The sequence below is a fragment of the Oncorhynchus gorbuscha genome, unplaced genomic scaffold, assembly GCF_021184085.1.
Source record: "Oncorhynchus gorbuscha isolate QuinsamMale2020 ecotype Even-year unplaced genomic scaffold, OgorEven_v1.0 Un_scaffold_1674, whole genome shotgun sequence".
NCBI lineage: Eukaryota > Metazoa > Chordata > Actinopteri > Salmoniformes > Salmonidae > Oncorhynchus > Oncorhynchus gorbuscha.
The window spans coordinates 1-18,808 of NW_025744853.1; the positions used below are offsets into that span (position 1 = coordinate 1).

The 18,808-nt window shown below is 47.6% G+C and overlaps 1 pseudogene; it reads left to right on the forward strand.

Moving 5' to 3' along the window:
* The first annotated feature begins 441 nt into the window (after window positions 1-441).
* Window positions 442-18,570, forward strand: LOC124017152 (annotated as a pseudogene).
* Window positions 18,571-18,808: the final 238 nt, after the last annotated feature.

Genomic DNA, 18,808 nt, shown 5'->3' on the forward strand with positions numbered 1-18,808 from the left:
GATTGATGATTAGTATACGTATAGAGACATTGGGTTCTGTCTGAGGGTTTTCCGGGAATCAGAGAGAAAGAGAGGGACGGAGAGGCAGACAGGCAGGGGACAACTGTCTGAGGGTCCTGTCTGAGGGTCCTGTCTGAGGGTCCTGTCTGAGGGTCCTCAGGGAAAGAGAGAGAGAGGCAGACGGGACCACTGTCTGAGGGTCCTGTCTGAGGGTCCTGTCTGAGGGTCCTCAGGGAAAGCGAGAGAGGCAGACAGGGGACAACTGTCTGGGCTGAATTAGTACAAGCTAGATTTTTTTCGAAGCTGAATGAATGAACATTGCTAGAATCAGGGGGTGTTCTGATGACTCAGGCAGGCTCCTGGACATTGAGCACAGAGAGAGTTGTCCCTTTCTGTCCTGGAAGATAGAACCCTGACCTGTTTCTCCCTCTGGTTTTGTAGGTATGCAGTCATTGCCTTTGGCTGTGCCAGCTGTCCTAAGATCACGTGTGGACGTGAGGGGTGTGGCACGGAGTTCTGTTACCACTGTAAACAGCTGTGGCACCCCAACCAGACGTGTGATGCCGCCCGGCAGCAGAGAGCCCAGAGCCTGAGGCTACGCACCTTCAGCTCCTCGTCTCTTAGCTACAGCCAGGAGAGTGGTGCTGCAGGTACACACACACACACAAGATAATAAACACGCACACAAGATGATGAACACGCACACAAGATGATGAACACGCACACAAGATGATGAACACGCACACAAGATGATGAACACGCACACAAGATGATGAACACGCACACAAGATGATGAACACGCACACAAGACGATCAACACGCACTCCAGTTTAGGTCTAAGAGAGCGAAACACACTCCAGTTGAGGTTTAGGTCTAAGAGAATGCTTTGGACCAAATACAAACTTTGAAAACAAGTATGTAAATCTGTTGTTTTTAAGCTTCCTAAATTTAGTTGAATGACTTTAAAACCAGTCGTCTATGTTTAACCGTACGCGAGCAGTCTGCTGCTAAAGGTCTGGCGGAAAGTAACCGAGCGGAGACTCTCTTCGGTGAAAACCACGCCGCTGGTCTTGTGAACGATGGGAAGTTGTTCAATGGACAAGCAAATAAACAGGAAGTTGAACGGTCTCCATGACGACCTGGAGAAGCTGCTCATTGAACATGGATTTGGAGCAGAAAACTAAAGAAATCCGTGATTGGTATTGACCCGGGGGTCCAAGAATGGATAGTATTGTGGAAAGAATTTGAACGACCCCAAAATAGATCCCAACGAACCGGTTGTACCCAGACGTACAGTATCTATAATAGTCCTGTCTGATGAGGACAACGAAGACACAGCAGAAAAGATGAGGGAGCTGCTGGCCAACGGGCTGTGAGCTGGTGTCGGAGCTGCTCACCAGGGGCTGTGCTGTGAGCTGGTGTCAGAGCTGCTGGCCAACGGGCTGTGAGCTGGTGTCGGAGCTGCTCACCAAGGGGCTGTGAGCTGGTGTCAGAGCTGCTCAAAGGGGTTGTGCTGTGAGCTGGTGTTAGAGCTAATCACCAACGGGCTGTGAGCTGGTGTTAGAGCTGCTCACCAAGGGGCTGTGAGCTGGTGTCAGAGCTGCTCACCAAGGGGTTGTGCTGTGAGCTGGTGTTAGAGCTAATCACCAACGGGCTGTGAGCTGGTGTTAGAGCTGCTGGCCACCGAAAGGATGAGAGAGAGAGGTCGGGACCCAGGAGTCTGGCCACTGAAAGGATGAGAGAAGAGGCCGGGACCCAGGAGTCTGGCAACTGAAAGGATGAGAGAAGAGAGGTCGGGACCCAGGAGTCTGGCCACTGAAAGGATGAGAGAAGAGAGGCCGGGACCCAGGAGTCGTGAAGGTTACATTTCAGGGGGTGGTTGACGATAAAGTGGATGTCCTCCCAGCTGAAGCAACATCTGAAGAGGAACCAAACATTTTGAGAGGGTGTTTATCCGATCTGCCAAGTCCCACACAGGTTGAGTCATAACGCCACTTCAGAACCTCTCTCCTACCAGAGATCCCGGCTGGGAGAGATGTCTACATTTCAGGGAATGGAAGGATGATTAAACGGTCTCCTGATCCCGATGGACCTCCTGAGCCCGAGGGAATCCTGGGGAAGCTGGACCTCCTGAGCCCGAGGAACACCGGGGCCAGGGAAGCTGGACCTCCTGATCCCGAGGGGCGAACACCGGGGGCCGGGGAAGCTGGGCCTCCTGATCCCGAGGGGCGAATGGAAGGATGATTAAATGGACCTCCTGATCCCGAGGGGAAGCTGGACCTCCTGATCCCGAGGGAAGCTGGACCTCCTGATCCCGAGGGGAAGCTGGACCTCCTGATCCCGAGGGGAAGCTGGACCTCCTGATCCCGAGGGGAAGCTGGACCTCCTGATCCCGAGGGGAAGCTGGACCTCCTGATCCCAAAGGGGTGAGGGGCCGGGGGAAGCTGGACCTCCTGATCCCGAGGGGAAGCTGGACCTCCTGATCCCGAGGGGAAGCTGGACCTCCTGATCCCGATGGACCTCCTGATCCCGAGGGAAGCTGGACCTCCTGATCCCGAGGGGAAGCTGGACCTCCTGATCCCGAGGGGAAGCTGGACCTCCTGATCCCGAGGGGAAGCTGGACCTCCTGATCCCGAGGGAAGCTGGACCTCCTGATCCCGAGGGGAAGCTGGACCTCCTGATCCCGATCCCGGGGAAGCTGGACATCCCGAGGGGCCCTCCTGGGGGGAAGCTGGACCTGCAGGCTGGGAACCATCTGCCCAGTCAGTCCTTAAGTGCGGAACAAATTTCTTTAATTCACAGGAACGTTAATGGATGGACGACCACAAACGGTACACTAACAGCATTACTAAGCCTTAAACCCAGCCTTAAACCCAGGCCTTAAACCCAGGCCTTAAACCCAGGCCTTAAACCCAGGCCTTAAACCCAGGCCTTAAACCCAGGCCTTAAACCCAGGCCTTAAACCCAGGCCTTAAACCCAGGCCTTAAACCCAGGGTCCCTGGTCATCTACATGGACGTGCCTTAGGCTGCAAGGAGGCATGAGGACTGCAGATGTGCCCAGGGTCCCTGCTCATCTACATGAACGTGCCTTAGCCATGCTGCAAGGAGGCATGAGGACTGCAGATGTGGCCAGGGCAATAAATGTCTGTACTGTGAGACGCCAAAGACAGCGCTTCAGGGAGACAGGACGGACAGCTGATCGTCCTCGCAGTGGCAGACCACGTGTAACAACACCTGCACAGGATCGATACATCCGAACATCACACCTGCGGGACAGGGACAAGATGGCAACAACTGCCCGAGTTACACCAGGAACGCACAATCCCTCCATCATTGCTCAGACTGTCCGCAATAGGCTGAGAGAGGCTGGACTGAGGGCTTGTAGGCCTGTTGTAAAGGAACCTATGGGCACCTCCCTGTAATAGGCTGAGAGAGGCTGGACTGAGGGCTTGTAGGCCTGTTGTAAGGCAGGTCCTCACCAGACATCACCTATGGGCACAAACCCACCGTCGCTGGACCAGACAGGACTGGCAAAAAGTGCTCTAAAATGGATTAAATTAGTTTTTTCCCCCCTCGTCAATCTACACACAATACTTCATGACAAAGCAAAACAGGTTTTTAGAAATGTTAGCAAATGTATTAAAAAACAGAAATACCTTATTTAAGGTCCCACAGTTGACAGTGCATGTCAGAGCAAAAACCAAGCCATGAGGTCGAAGGAATTGTCCGTAGAGCTCCGAGACAGGATTGTGTTCGAGGCACAGATCTGGGGAAGGGTACCAAAACATTTCTGCAGCATTGAAGGTCCCGAAGAACAAAATGGCCTCCATTATTCTTAAATGGAAGGAGTTTGGAACCACAAAGACTCTTCCTAGAGCTGGCCGCACAGCCAAACTGAGCAATCTGTGGAGAAGGGCCTATACAAATATTTACACATGTTTGCTGAAAATAAACGTAGTTGACAGTGAGAGGACGTTTTTATCTCTCCTGTCTCCTGTGGAAGGAAACATGGAATGAAGCCCTGTGAAATAAGACGCTGGTGAAATTATTTTATATTATATTATATATATTATATTATTATATTTAGGTTTTATGGAACCGTCTTCTATGTCAGAGAAGAACCAACAAAAGGTTTTCAACGGGGATACATTCATTCGGAAAGTATTCCCCTTGACGTTTTTCACATTTTGTAACGTTACAGAATCATCCTAAAATAGATTACATAGTCTTTACCACAGAGCTCCTTGTGTGGCCAGACGAGAACCGGGAATACTGCCTCTGGCAATAGAAGTAGGTTGGGAATGTTCTAGATGAAGAAGAGGGTGTATGTGCTGTCTGTGGTTTAAGGGGTGGTGGGGTTCACTGTTTCTGTTTTAAAACACGGCGTTTCTATTCCTTTCGTCCCCAGCCGATGACATCAAGCCGTGTCCGCGCTGCGCTGCTTACATCATCAAGATGAACGACGGCAGCTGTAACCACATGACCTGCGCCGTGTGCGGCTGTGAGTTCTGCTGGCTCTGCATGAAGGAGATCTCTGACCTGCACTACCTGAGGTGAGAGGCAGAGGGGTGAGGAGTCTGTCAACACTCAGGGAGGAGTACATCACTATCTATACACTAACCACAGTGTTCTGCCTCTGAATAGCCAGAGTTCTGCTAGGCTATATGCCCTAGACTGTCCCCTGGTCAGCCCGTCAGGGTTGGGTTGTAATCATCTCTGTCCCCTGGTCAGCCTGTCAGGGTTGGGTTGTAATCATCTCTGTCCCCTGGTCAGCCTGTCAGGGTTGGGTTGTAATCATCTCTGTCCCCTGGTCAGCCTGTCAGGGTTGGGTTGTAATCATCTCTGTCCCCTGGTCAGCCTGTCAGGGTTGGGTTGTAATCATCTCTGTCCCCTGGTCAGCCTGTCAGGGTTGGGTTGTAGTCATCTCTGTCCAGCCTGTCAGGGTTGGGTTGTAGTCATCTCTGTCCCCTGGTCAGCCTGTCAGGGTTGGGTTGTAATCATCTCTGTCCCCTGGTCAGCCTGTCAGGGTTGGGTTGTAATCATCTCTGTCCCCTGGTCAGCCTGTCAGGGTTGGGTTGTAATCATCTCTGTCCCATTTACATCATTTACATTTAAGTCATTTGGCAGACGCTCTTATCCAGAGCGACTTACAAATTGGTGCATTCACCTTATGACATCCAGTGGAACAGTCACTTTACAATAGTGCATCTAAATCTTAAAGGGGGGGCGGGGGTGAGAGGGATTACTTATCCTATCCTAGGTATTCCTTAAAGAGGTGGGGTTTCAGGTGTCTCCGGAAGGTGGTGATTGGTCAGCCTGTCAGGGTTGGGTTGTAATCATCTCTGTCCCCTGGTCAGCCTGTCAGGGTGGGGTTGTAATCATCTCTGTCCCCTGGTCAGCCTGTCAGGGTTGGGTTGTAATCATCTCTGTCCCCTGGTCAGCCTGTCAGGGTTGGGTTGTAATCATCTCTGTCCAGCCTGTCAGGGTTGGGTTGTAATCATCTCTGTCCAGCCTGTCAGGGTTGGGTTGTAATCATCTCTGTCCAGCCTGTCAGGGTGGGGTTGTAATCATCTCTGTCCAGCCTGTCAGGGTGGGGTTGTAATCATCTCTGTCCAGCCTGTCAGGGTGGGGTTGTAATCATCTCTGTCCAGCCTGTCCATCTCTGTCCCCTGGTCAGCCTGTCAGGGTTGGGTTGTAATCATCTCTGTCCCCTGGTCAGCCTGTCAGGGTGGGTTGTAATCATCTCTGTCCAGCCTGTCAGGGTCCCCTGGTCAGCCTGTCAGGGTTGGGTTGTAATCATCTCTGTCCCCTGGTCAGCCTGGGGTCAGCCCCTGGTCAGGTCAGGTTGGGTTGTAATCATCTCTGTCCCCTGGTCAGCCTGTCAGGGTTGGGTTGTTGTAATCATCTCTGTCCCCTGGTCAGCCTGTCAGGGTCATCTCTGTCCCCTGGTCAGCCTGTCAGGGTGGGGTTGTAATCATCTCTGTCCAGCCTGTCAGGGTTGGGTTGTAATCATCTCTGTCCCCTGGTCAGCCTGTCAGGGTTGGGTTGTAATCATCTCTGTCCCCTGGTCAGCCTGTCAGGGTTGGTTGTAATGTCCCCTGGTCAATCATCTCTCCCCTGGTCAGCCTGTCAGGGTTGGGTTGTAATCATCTCTGTCCCTGGTCAGCCTGTCAGGGTTGTATTGTAATCATCTCTGTCCAGCCTGTCAGGGTTGGGTTGTAATCATCTCTGTCCCTCCCAGCCTGTCAGGATTGGTGTTGTAGTCCTCCCCAGCCCTCCCAGGTCCAGGATGGGTTGTAATCATCTCTCTCAGCCTGTCAGGGTTGGGTTGTAGTCATCCAGGGTTGTCCCTCCCCCCTCCCAGCCTGTCAGGGTTGGGTTGTAATCCTCTCTCTCCGTCCCTCCCCAGCCTGTCAGGATGGTGTTGTAATCCTCTCTCTCCGTCCCTCCCCAGCCTGTCAGGATGGTGTTGTAATCATCTCTCTCCGTCCCTCCCCAGCCCGTCAGGGTTGGGTTGTAAATCCTCTCTCTCCGTCCCTCCCCAGCCCGTCAGGATGGTGTTGTAATCCTCTCTCTCTGTCCCTCCCCAGCCTGTCAGGATGGTGTTGTAATCCTCTCTCTCCGTCCCTCCCCAGCCCGTCAGGATGGTGTTGTAATCATCTCTCTCCGTCCCTCCCCAGCCTGTCAGGGTTGGGTTGTAAATCCTCTCTCTCCGTCCCTCCCCAGCCTGTCAGGATGGTGTTGTAATCATCTCTCTCCGTCCCTCCCCAGCCTGTCAGGGTTGGGTTGTAATCCTCTCTCCGTCCCTCCCCAGCCCGTCAGGATGTACCTTCTGGGGCAGGAAGCCGTGGAGCAGGAAGAAGAAGATTCTGTGGCAGCTGGGCACGCTGGTGGGAGCTCCGGTGGGCATCGCTCTGATCGCTGGCATCGCCGTCCCCGCCATGATCATAGGCATCCCCGTATACGTGGGGAGGAAGGTGAGCTGACCCTAAACACGCGGCAGACTGTCGTGGAAATTTCCTCTATTTACCAAATCATGGGAGCAAACCACACACACAAGTCGGAGTTAGTTATCAAAGTCCATCTTTAATTATATGAGCTCTATCACAACCATGTGACTCTCAGGTAATTCAGTGTCTCTCAGTGAATTCTCTGAGATCCCCTTCCACATTTCAAATGAGGTCCTTTATAGCAAAGACACACAGGATACGACAGCATCGGCATAATTCATCGTTCAGCTTTGTCTCCTTACTCAAACCCCAGAACCATAAACCAATCCTCCATATCAACAGGCATATATCAAATTGTCATTTAGATACAACCAACTCTAAATACAACCAATCCTATCTTGACAAGATCACAGAGACACACTGACTGGCACACAGACATTGTGGAGCAAAAGATCTGTTTACACATGATGACACTTTGACCTCTCCCCTCTCTGTGGCCCATGCAACTTAGTCTTGACATAGAACAGATACTGCAACCCTGCCACAGTATTATACAAAAATACCATTCTGATGAGAAGTAACTTACAAACATATGATGAATATAAAACATCTTACCTATGTTACCAACAAATTCTGATTATTCCACGACAAGACTGAGGTCATCAGATGACATCAGCCGTCGTGTTGACAGATAGATGACCAGACAACAGAGAAGCCGTTCATCAGTAATGGGTCTGTGCTGTAAACGGGACGATCAGGTGGAAGTCTAGTCGTCTGTTCAACCAGAAAGATGATGATGATGATGAGCTCGTGGACTAAAGATGGAGGAATGTACCGGAGAACTTAACCTGCAGCGTTGTTCCCAACCACTACTGTGTACGAGTCAATGATTACACAGGCGTGTTTTATATGAACACAGACAGAATAATACAGTTGTTTTATATGAACACAGAATAATACAGTTGTTTTATATGAACACAGAATAATACAGTTGTTTTATATGAACACAGAATAATACAGTTGTTTTATATGAACACAGAATAATACAGTTGTATATGAACACAGACAGAATAATACAGTTGTTTTATATGAACACAGACAGAATAATACAGTTGTTTTATATGAACACAGACAGAATAATACAGTTGTTTTATATGAACACAGACAGTTTTATATGAACACAGAATTTTAATGAACACAGAAGAATAATACAGTTGTTTTATATGAACACAGACAGAATAATACAGTTGTTTTATATGAACACAGACAGAATAATACAGTTGTTTTATATGAACACAGACAGAATAATACAGTTGTTTTATATGAACACAGACAGAATAATACAGTTGTTTTATATGAACACAGACAGAATAATACAGTTGTTTTATATGAACACAGAACACAGTTGTTTTATATGAACACAGAATAATACAGTTGAACACAGAATAATTTATATGAACACAGAAGTTGTTTTATAATACAGTTGTTTTATATGAACACAGAATAATACAGTTGTTTTATATGAACACAGACAGAATAATACAGTTGTTTTATATGAACACAGACAGAATAATACAGTTGTTTTATATGAACACAGACAGAATAATACAGTTGTTTTATATGAACACAGAATAATACAGTTGTTTTATATGAACACAGAATAATACAGTTGTTTTATATGAACACAGACAGAATAATACAGTTGTTTTATATGAACACAGACAGAATAATACAGATATGAACACAGACAGAATAATACAGTTGTTTATGAACACAGAATAATATATATGATATGAACACAGAAGAATAATACAGTTGTTTTATATGAACACAGAATAATACAGTTGTTTTATATGAACACAGAATAATACGGTTGTTTTATATGAACACAGAATAATACAGTTGTTTTATATGAACACAGAATAATACAGTTGTTTTATATGAACACAGAATAATACAGTTGTTTTATATGAACACAGACAGAATAATACAGTTGTTTTATATGAACACAGACAGAATAATACAGTTGTTTTATATGAACACAGACAGAATAATACAGTTGTTTTATATGAACACAGACAGAATAATACAGTTGTTTTATATGAACACAGACAGAATAATACAGTTGTTTTATATGAACACAGAATAATACATAATACAGTTGTTTTATATGAACACAGAATAATACAGTTGTTTTATATGAACACAGACAGAATAATACAGTTGTTTTATATGAACACAGAATAATACAGTTGTTTTATATGAACACAGCAGCATAATAAAGTTAGCCAATAGATGGAACCACTGCATCACTCCTGATGTGTTTTCAGTAAGTCGAGAGTCATGGTTCTCCTCACAGTACGGTGACCCCTGACCTAACCCTGTCTGTCAGATCCATGACCCCTGATCTCTAACCTCCATCTGTCAGATCCATGACCCCTGACCTCTAACCTCCATATGTCAGATCCATGACCCCTGACCTGAAACCTCCATCTGTCAGATCCATGACCCCTGACCTTTAACCCAGTCTGTCTGATCTATAACCCCTGTATGTCTGTCAGATCCATAACCCCTGACCTTTAACCCCTGTATGTCCGTCGGTCTGGTCTATAACCTCTGACCTCTAACCCGTCTGTCTGTCTGTTAGATCTATAACCGCTACGAGGGGAAGGACATCTCTCCTCACAGGAGGAACCTGGTGATAGCAGGAGGAGTCACTCTGTCTGATCTATAACCTCTGACCTCTAACCCGTCTGTCTGTCTGTTAGATCTATAACCGCTACGAGGGGAAGGACATCTCTCCTCACAAGAGGAACCTGGTGATAGCAGGAGGAGTCACTCTGTCTGTCCTCATGTCCCCTGTGGTGGCAGCCGTCTCTGTCGGTCAGTATACTGTACTGTCTGTCATCATGTCCCCTGTGGTCAGTATATTGTCTGTCATCATGTCCCCTGTCTGTCATAATGTCCCCTGCCTGTCATCATGTCCCCTGCCTGTCATCATGTCCCCTGTCTGTCATCATGTCCCTTGTGGTCAGTATACTGTACTGTCTGTCACGTCCCCTGTGGTCAGTATACTGTACTCTGTCTGTCATCATGTCCCCTGTGGTCAGTATACTGTACTCTGTCTGTCATCATGTCCCCTGTGGTCAGTATACTGTACTCTGTCTGTCATCATGTCCCCTGTGGTCAGTATACTGTACTCTGTCTGTCATCATGTCCCCTGTGGTCAGTATACTGTACTCTGTCTGTCATCATGTCCCCTGTGGTCAGTATACTGTACTCTGTCTGTCATCATGTCCCCTGTCTGTCATCATGTCCCCTGTGGTCAGTATACTGTACTCTGTCATCATGTCCCTTGTGGTCAGTATACTGTACTGTCTGTCACGTCCCCTGTCTGTCATCATGTCCCCTGTCTGTCATCATGTCCCCTGTGGTCAGTATACTGTACTCTGTCATCATGTCCCCTGTGGTCAGTATACTGTACTCTGCCTGTCATCACGTCCCCTGCCTGTCATCATGTCCCCTGTCTGTCATCATGTCTCCTGTGGTCAGTATACTGTACTCTGTCTGTCATCATGTCCCCTGCCTGTCATCATGTCCCCTGTCTGTCATCATGTCCCTTGTGGTCAGTATACTGTACTGTCTGTCACGTCCCCTGTCTGTCATCATGTCCCCTGTGGTCAGTATACTGTACTCTGTCATCATGTCCCCTGTGGTCAGTATACTGTACTCTGCCTGTCATCACGTCCCCTGCCTGTCATCATGTCCCCTGTCTGTCATCATGTCTCCTGTGGTCAGTATACTGTACTCTGTCTGTCATCATGTCCCCTGTCTGTCATCATGTCCCTTGTGGTCAGTATACTGTACTGTCTGTCACGTCCCCTGTCTGTCATCATGTCCCCTGTGGTCAGTATACTGTACTCTGTCATCATGTCCCCTGTGGTCAGTATACTGTACTCTGTCTGTCATCATGTCCCTTGTGGTCAGTATACTGTACTGTCTGTCACGTCCCCTGTCTGTCATCATGTCCCCTGTCTGTCATCATGTCCCCTGTGGTCAGTATACTGTACTCTGTCATCATGTCCCCTGTGGTCAGTATACTGTACTCTGTCATCATGTCCCCTGTGGTCAGTATACTGTACTCTGTCATCATGTCCCCTGTGGTCAGTATACTGTACTCTGTCATGTCCCCTGTGGTCAGTATACTGTACTCTGCCTGTCATCACGTCCCCTGCCTGTCATCATGTCTCCTGTGGTCAGTATACTGTACTCTGTCTGTCATCATGTCCCCTGTCTGTCATCATGTCCCTTGTGGTCAGTATACTGTACTGTCTGTCACGTCCCCTGTCTGTCATCATGTCCCCTGTGGTCAGTATACTGTACTCTGTCATCATGTCCACTGTGGTCAGTATACTGTACTCTGTCAGTCATCATGTCCCCTGTGGTCAGTATACTGTACTCTGTCTGTCATCATGTCCCCTGTCTGTCATCATGTCCCCTGTGGTCAGTATACTGTACTCTGTCATCATGTCCCCTGTGGTCAGTATACTGTACTCTGTCATCATGTCCCCTGTGGTCAGTATACTGTACTCTGTCATCATGTCCCCTGTGGTCAGTATACTGTACTCTGTCATCATGTCCCCTGTGGTCATGTCCCCTGTCTGTCATCATGTCCCCTGTGGTCAGTATACTGTACTCTGTCTGTCATCATGTCCCCTGTGGTCAGTATACTGTACTCTGTCATCATGTCCCTGTGGTCAGTATACTGTACTCTGTCTGTCATCACACAGACATGCTGTTTTTTTTGCTCTTAGGAGACACAGTGGTCTCTGCTGGTTGCCTGGTGTCCCTCCCCAGGGTGTGAGGTGGTTAACTGTCTCTCTCTCTCTGTGTGTGTGTCCAGGCATCGGCGTGCCCATCATGCTGGCGTATGTGTATGGCGTGGTGCCCATCTCTCTGTGTCGCAGCGGGGGCTGTGGGGTCTCCACTGGTAACGGGAAAGGGGTCCGCATCGAGTTTGACGACGAGAACCAGATGACCGCAGGGAGCGGGGCGCAAGCTACTGGTACGTCACACACACACACACACACACACACACACACACACACACACACACACACACACACACACACACACACACACACACACACACACACACACACACACACACACACACACACACACACTGTGAGCAACCTGGTGTTTAGTCTGAATGAGTTGTGTTAGCTGACTCATTGTGACTGGACTCTGATGACCTCTGACCCTCCTAGAGGAGGAGAATGTGGAAAAGGCGAGCTTTGACTACAGACCTTCTCGAAAAGACGAGGCCGTAGAAGGGAGAGAACCAACCAATGAAAAACCTTGTTACAGACCTTCTAGAAAAGACGAGGCCGTAGAATAGAGAGAACCAACAAGAGAAAGACCTTCTAGAAAAGACGAGGCCGTAGGAGGGAGAGAACCAACCAGAGAAAGACCTTCTAGAAAAGACGAGGCCGTAGAAGGGAGAGAACCAACAAGAAACACCTTCTAGAAAAGACGAGGCCGTAGAAGGGAGAGAACCAACAGGAGAAAGACCTCGTCTTTTAGTTTATAGAGCGGCTCTGATGAACTCCTGCTGTCTCCCCCGTCTCCTCAGACACGACCTCTGTGGCAGACACCAGGAACAACCCCAGCATCGGAGGAGGTAGCGTGGGGGGCATGACGGGCAGTCTGAGCGCCAGCGGGAGCCACGTGGACCGGATGGGCGCCATGAGGGACAACCTGAGTGAGAACGCCTCCACCATGGCCTGGCTGGAGCCAGCATCACCGGATCTCTGTCTGGCAGCGCCGTGGTCAACTACCTGAACAGGTCAGTACTTTTAGATTGGTTTGAATCTTTATTCAACCAGGTTTGAGTCTCGTTGAGATAAAAACAGAGAGAGATTTGAACCAAGATGTCAGTTTCAGACAAACGGTCACATGACATCAGCCAGACAGACATCAGTACAACAGTCTGCCAGTAACCAAGTATGATAGGTGTTGTTGTACAGGGTCATAGTAGTATGATAGGTGTTGTTTTACAGGGTCAGTCATAGTAGTATGATAGGTGGTGTTTTACAGGGTCAGTCATAGTAGTATGATAGGTGTTGTTTTACAGGGTCAGTAGTAGTATGATAGGTGTTGTTTTACAGGGTCAGTCATAGTAGTATGATAGGTGTTGTTTTACAGGGTCAGTCATAGTAGTATGATAGGTGTTGTTTTACAGGGTCAGTCATAGTAGTATGATAGGTGTTGTTTTACAGGGTCAGTCATGAACTATGATAGGTGTTGTTTTACAGGGTCAGTCATAGTAGTATGATAGGTGTTGTTTTACAGGGTCAGTCATAGTAGTATGATAGGTGTTGTTTTACAGGGTCAGTCATAGTAGTATGATAGGTGTTGTTTTACAGGGTCAGTCATAGTAATATGATAGGTGTTGTTACAGGGTCAGTAGTAGGATAGGTGTTGTTTTACAGGGTCACAACCTGAGTGTAAGTCATAGCCCTAGTATGATAGGTGTTGTTTTACAGGGTCAGTCATAGTAGTATGATAGGTGTTGTTTTACAGGGTCAGTAGTATGATAGGTGTTGTTTTACAGGGTCAGTCATAGTAGTATGATAGGTGTTGTTTTACAGGGTCAGTCATAGGTGTTGTTTTACATGACATCATGATGATACATGTTGTTTTACAGGGTCAGTAACCAAGTATGATAGGTGTTGTTTTACAGGGTCAGTCAGTAGTATGATAGGTGTTGTTTTACAGGGTCAGTCATAGTAGTATGATAGGTGTTGTTTTACAGGGTCAGTCATAGTAGTATGATAGGTGTTGTTTTACAGGGTCAGTCATAGTAGTATGATAGGTGACAGGGTCAGTCAGTAGTATGATAGGTGTTGTACAGGGTCAGTCATAGTAGTATGATAGGTGTTGTTTTACAGGGTCAGTCATAGTAGTATGATAGGTGTTGTTTTACAGGGTCAGTCAGTAGTATGATAGGTGTTGTTTTACAGGGTCAGTCATAGTAGTATGATAGGTGTTGTTTTACAGGGTCAGTCAGGGTAGTAGTATGATAGGTGTTGTTTTACAGGGTCAGTCATAGTAGTATGATAGGTGTTGTTTTACAGGGTCAGTCATAGTAGTATGATAGGTGTTGTTTTACAGGGTCAGTCATAGTAGTATGATAGGTGGTGTTTTACAGGGTCAGTAGTATGATAGATGTTGTTTTACAGGGTCAGTCATAGTAGTATGATAGGTGTTGTTTTACAGGGTCAGTCATAGTAGTATGATAGGTGTTGTTTTACAGGGTCAGTCATAGTAGTATGATAGGTGTTGTTTTACAGGGTCAGTCATAGTAGTATGATAGGTGTTGTTTTACAGGGTCAGTCATAGTAGTATGATAGGTGTTGTTTTACAGGGTCAGTCATAGTAGTATGATAGGTGTTGTTTTACAGGGTCAGTCATAGTAGTATGATAGGTGTTGTTTTACAGGGTCAGTCATAGTAGTATGATAGGTGTTGTTTTACAGGGTCAGTCCCAGTAGTGTGATAGGTGTTGTTTTATAGGGTCAGTCCCAGGTCAGCGTTTTACAGGGTCAGTCATAGGCTAAGGTGTTGTTTTACAGGGTCAGTCATAGTGGACAGGATGTTTTACAGGGTCCTTACTGTCAGGTGGCTTGTTTTAGGGTCCATCTAGGCTGTGTGTTGTTTTACAGGGTCAGTCATGTGACTGGAAAAATAAACTAGGTCTGATCCCTCCCCCGGTCCCGTCCTCTCTCCTCCCCCGGTCCCGACCTCTCTCCTCCCCCGGTCCCGTCCTCTCTCCTCCCCCGGTCCCGTCCTCCCCCCCGGTCCCGTCCTCTCTCCTCCCCCGGTCCCGTCCCGTCCCCTCTCCTCCCCCGGTCCCGTCCCCTCTCCTCCCCCGGTCCCGTCCTCTCCCCTCCCCCGGTCCCCTGCTCCAGGTTGGAGGTACAGGCTGATGTTCAGAAGGAGAGGTGTAGTCTGAGTGGAGAGTCGGCCACCTTCAGCTTGGGGACCATCAGTGACAACGCCAGCACCAAAGCAATGGCTGGATCCCTTCTCAACTACAGGTCAGGGCCTTTTATAAATATTAACATTTCAATGATATCTCCACAGAGGACTTGTCTCTCTCCTGTAGACGTGTGTTCCACTCTCCTCTTCCTTTGTGTCTGGTGGTGTTTTGTGTAGAGACGGGACCAGTATGGAGGTGCAGGTGAACATAGAGCCGGGTAAGTCTGCTGGTCAACTACACGACCACACTATGGATGATGGGAGAGACGCTGGGCGCTGTGGCTGGTCCTGCCACTCTGGATGTCCCTCAGAGGGCCAGGATGGCACAGCCAAGTCCTCCTCCTCTTCCTCGGGGAAGAAGAGTAAAAGCAAGCTGAAGAAGGGAGGAGGCTGTAAGATCCAGGAGACGAGGGAGGATATGGACGCTCGTCTCCTTGAGCAGCAGAGCACCAACTCCTCAGAGTTTGACTCTCCCTCCCTCAGCGGCTCTCTGCCCTCCGTAGCCGACTCTCCCTCCCTCAGCGGCTCTCTGCCCTCCGTAGCCGACTCTCCCTCCCTCAGCGGCGGCTCTGACCTGGAGATCACGAAGACGTCCTGCAGCCACGGATCCTCGTCTGACTACCACAGCCGCTTCGCCACAGTCAGCCCTCTGCCAGAAGTAGAGGGAGACCGGCTGGAGGCGTTACCCTCACCCCGAGGTGTCCTCTCCCTGCCTCACTCCCCAGTCTCCTCGCCCTGTCCCGAGGTGTCCTCTCCCAGCCTCACTCCCCAGTCTCCTCGCCCTGTCCCGAGGTGTCTGATAGCAGAGGAAAACATCAACCAGGCGTGTCCTACGAAGGTAGATTGTGACTGTATTACAGGAGGAGCCCTTCCCGTTGGACAGCTGCTGCAGGAGAACAACAACAGCCTGCAGGCCCGTCCCTCCAGCCTGCTCCAGACCTCCTGTATTCAGACTGACATCTGACCTAAAAACACCAGTTTTTGGTTTCACAGAATTTTTTTCTTTTTCTTTCTTCCCCAGAAGACAAAAGCTTTGAATGGACATTTCTGTCGTCCAGAAGCAGTGGAGAAACCTCAGCTCAGTCAGTAGGACTTGTTTTAATAACAGAAAGGTGAAGGCTGTTGTTTCCTGTCATGTGACCCCTATTGCAGTGTTCTGACTGGCTGCTGTCCCTCCTCACAAGCAGGAGTGAAAGAGACCCGCCACTGACCTCCGGGCGGACTGTCAGTCAAGCTGGGGATCAGGACGCAACGTTCAGGAACCTTCAAGCTCCCAAAACGCCAAGTTGAACTTTGATATGAACCAGGCAATACTATCCTTCGTGTTCTCTTCAGTTTTAAAATGAGTTTATAATTAAGCCACTTCTGTTAAGCGATGATTTGTACTTATTATAATTCGATACTAGTCCGCTGGAAGGAATTTAAAAGCCTGGTAGTAGTTTATCTATGGCTAGCTGAGAGGGACAAACTATTCTATCTACGGCTAGCTGAGAGGGACAAACCATTCTATCTACGGCTAGCTGAGAGGGACAAACCATTCTATCTACGGCTAGCTGAGAGGGACAAACTATTCTATCTACGGCTAGCTGAGAGGGACAAAGTACTGGAGCAGAGTACTGTTGCTAGGTAAAAGTAGAGCTGGGTCTCTGGAATGAGAGTCACTTCCTCGAAATTGTTTAACAAATATTTTTCAACCGTCAGTAAAATAAAATAGTGTTTTTTTTTTTTTCAGGCTGAAGAAGCTTTCACCTCACACATAATAAGATAACTTTCATATCTGTTATAACCAATGGTTTATATATTACACTAGATGACTGACAGGGGGCGCTGTGTTGAAGCCACCGTGCCTCCATCTTGGCTCTCCCCCCTCCATTGTAAAAACAATGTTTTGGAAGCTAAAGAAATTAATTAATTAATTGGTTTTAACAACATGTATTCCATTACAGACACCTTAATACTTTTACATTCTATAATGTGAGATAAACGTACAAATAAAATAATATATAACATTTTCCTTTTTAGATTAATGTTACTGTCCCCACTAAAACAAAAGAAAATACTTAAATACATGTAATGTTGTCCTTGAAACATTTGATTGAAACACTGTAGAATTCCATTCATTCCTATGGAGGCCTGCTCCTAATGGAGAGAGCCAAAATGGCCGACCGGTGGCTTCAAAGCATCTCAATGGCCAATACGTAACATCAGTAATCCATCCCCTACTGGGGAGAGCCAAAATGGCCGACCGGTGGCTTCAAAGCATCTCAATGGCCAATACATAACATCAGTAATCCATCCCCTACTGGGGAGAGCCAAAATGGCCGACCGGTGGCTTCAAAGCATCTCAATGGCCAACACATAACATCAGTAATCCATCCCCTACTGGGGAGAGCCAAAATGGCCGACCGGTGGCTTCAAAGCATCTCAATGGCCAACACGTAACATCAGTAATCCAGGGTTTATATACGTTGGTTATTACTCATTGTGCCTTTTTGAAAAGGAAAAGCTGTTTTTCCTCTTTCTAATCGTCTGCATCTCTCCACCTCTTCTAGACTTTAAAAAGCTAAAACAACAGATTTCAGATGGTCTCTCTTGACCATGCCAGGAGAGATACTAGACGAGTGGGGCTTCATACTACTGTGGTAGACTTACACGTCTTGTTCAATTGCCTACCAAAGACAGCACTTAGGCTCTTGAGAACTCTTGTTCCTGGTAACCCTTGACGACGTCTGTTTTGTCATCCCCCAGACTCCACCTGGTGCAGCATGTCTACACCATGTGGTTAAACATGTCAAAATAAAACACAGGAAAATATACAGACTGCTTTTTTTGTTGTTGTTGTCTAATACGCTTTACAAATGTTACGCAAATAACAGGAGGCTAGAGTCTCCTGCTGTTAACCAGACTGGTTACATAAATGTACTGCAATGCTCAGAGTGTATGTACGGGGATATCATCAGTGCCCCCCCCCCTCTGTTCCTGTCTCTGTCCCAAATGACAGTCTGTTCCCCGACACAGTGCACAGGTAGTGTACTATCTAGAGAGTAGTGTGCCATCAGGGCCGCATGGCGTCTGTTCAGTGTCTCCTGCCGGTCTGTGAAGACATGTGGCTGAATGATGACATCTCTGGACTGATTTAAAATGCTGCTGCCTCTCCTCCCCTCACACACGTTGTCTGTGTTTATTCCCTAATTCATTCTCTGCATTTCCTGTTGGTTTCATTCTCTGCCCTGTCCATTTCCTGTTGGTTTCATTCTCTGCCCTGTCCATTTCCTGTTGGTTTCATTCTCTGCCCTGTCCATTTCCTGTTGGTTTCATTCTCTGCCCTGTCCATTTCCTTTCCTATACTTTAAACACTAGTGCCAGTTAGATTTTCTAATTTGTGCAGAATGACATTATCCTGTCCCCAGATCTGTGTTTGATGTGGTAATGACCAAAGGAGATGGACAGAGGACACACACAGATCTGGGACCAGGCTATAATGGCATTTAAAGGTATCTGTATATTAGTTTGCTAATTTCCTTTTACAATGTGTGTAAAATGCATATCTAAAAAAATAAATATCTCTTAAACTTTTCCTGGTCGGTCTCCTCCCTAAGGTTGTTGTTAATGGTGGTGACTCAATGTGGAGACTGAATGACTGACTGTTCTAGAGGCTTGGAGAAGGAAATTGAGATGCAGTATAGAGACATGAAACTGCCGATCTCGTTTAATGAATCACAGACCAGCATGTGAGTCTTCAGCAGGTTCTGCTAAGCAGACATGTGAAATTGTTTTAATAAGATGGTCATGTGGAATTGTTTTAATAAGATGGT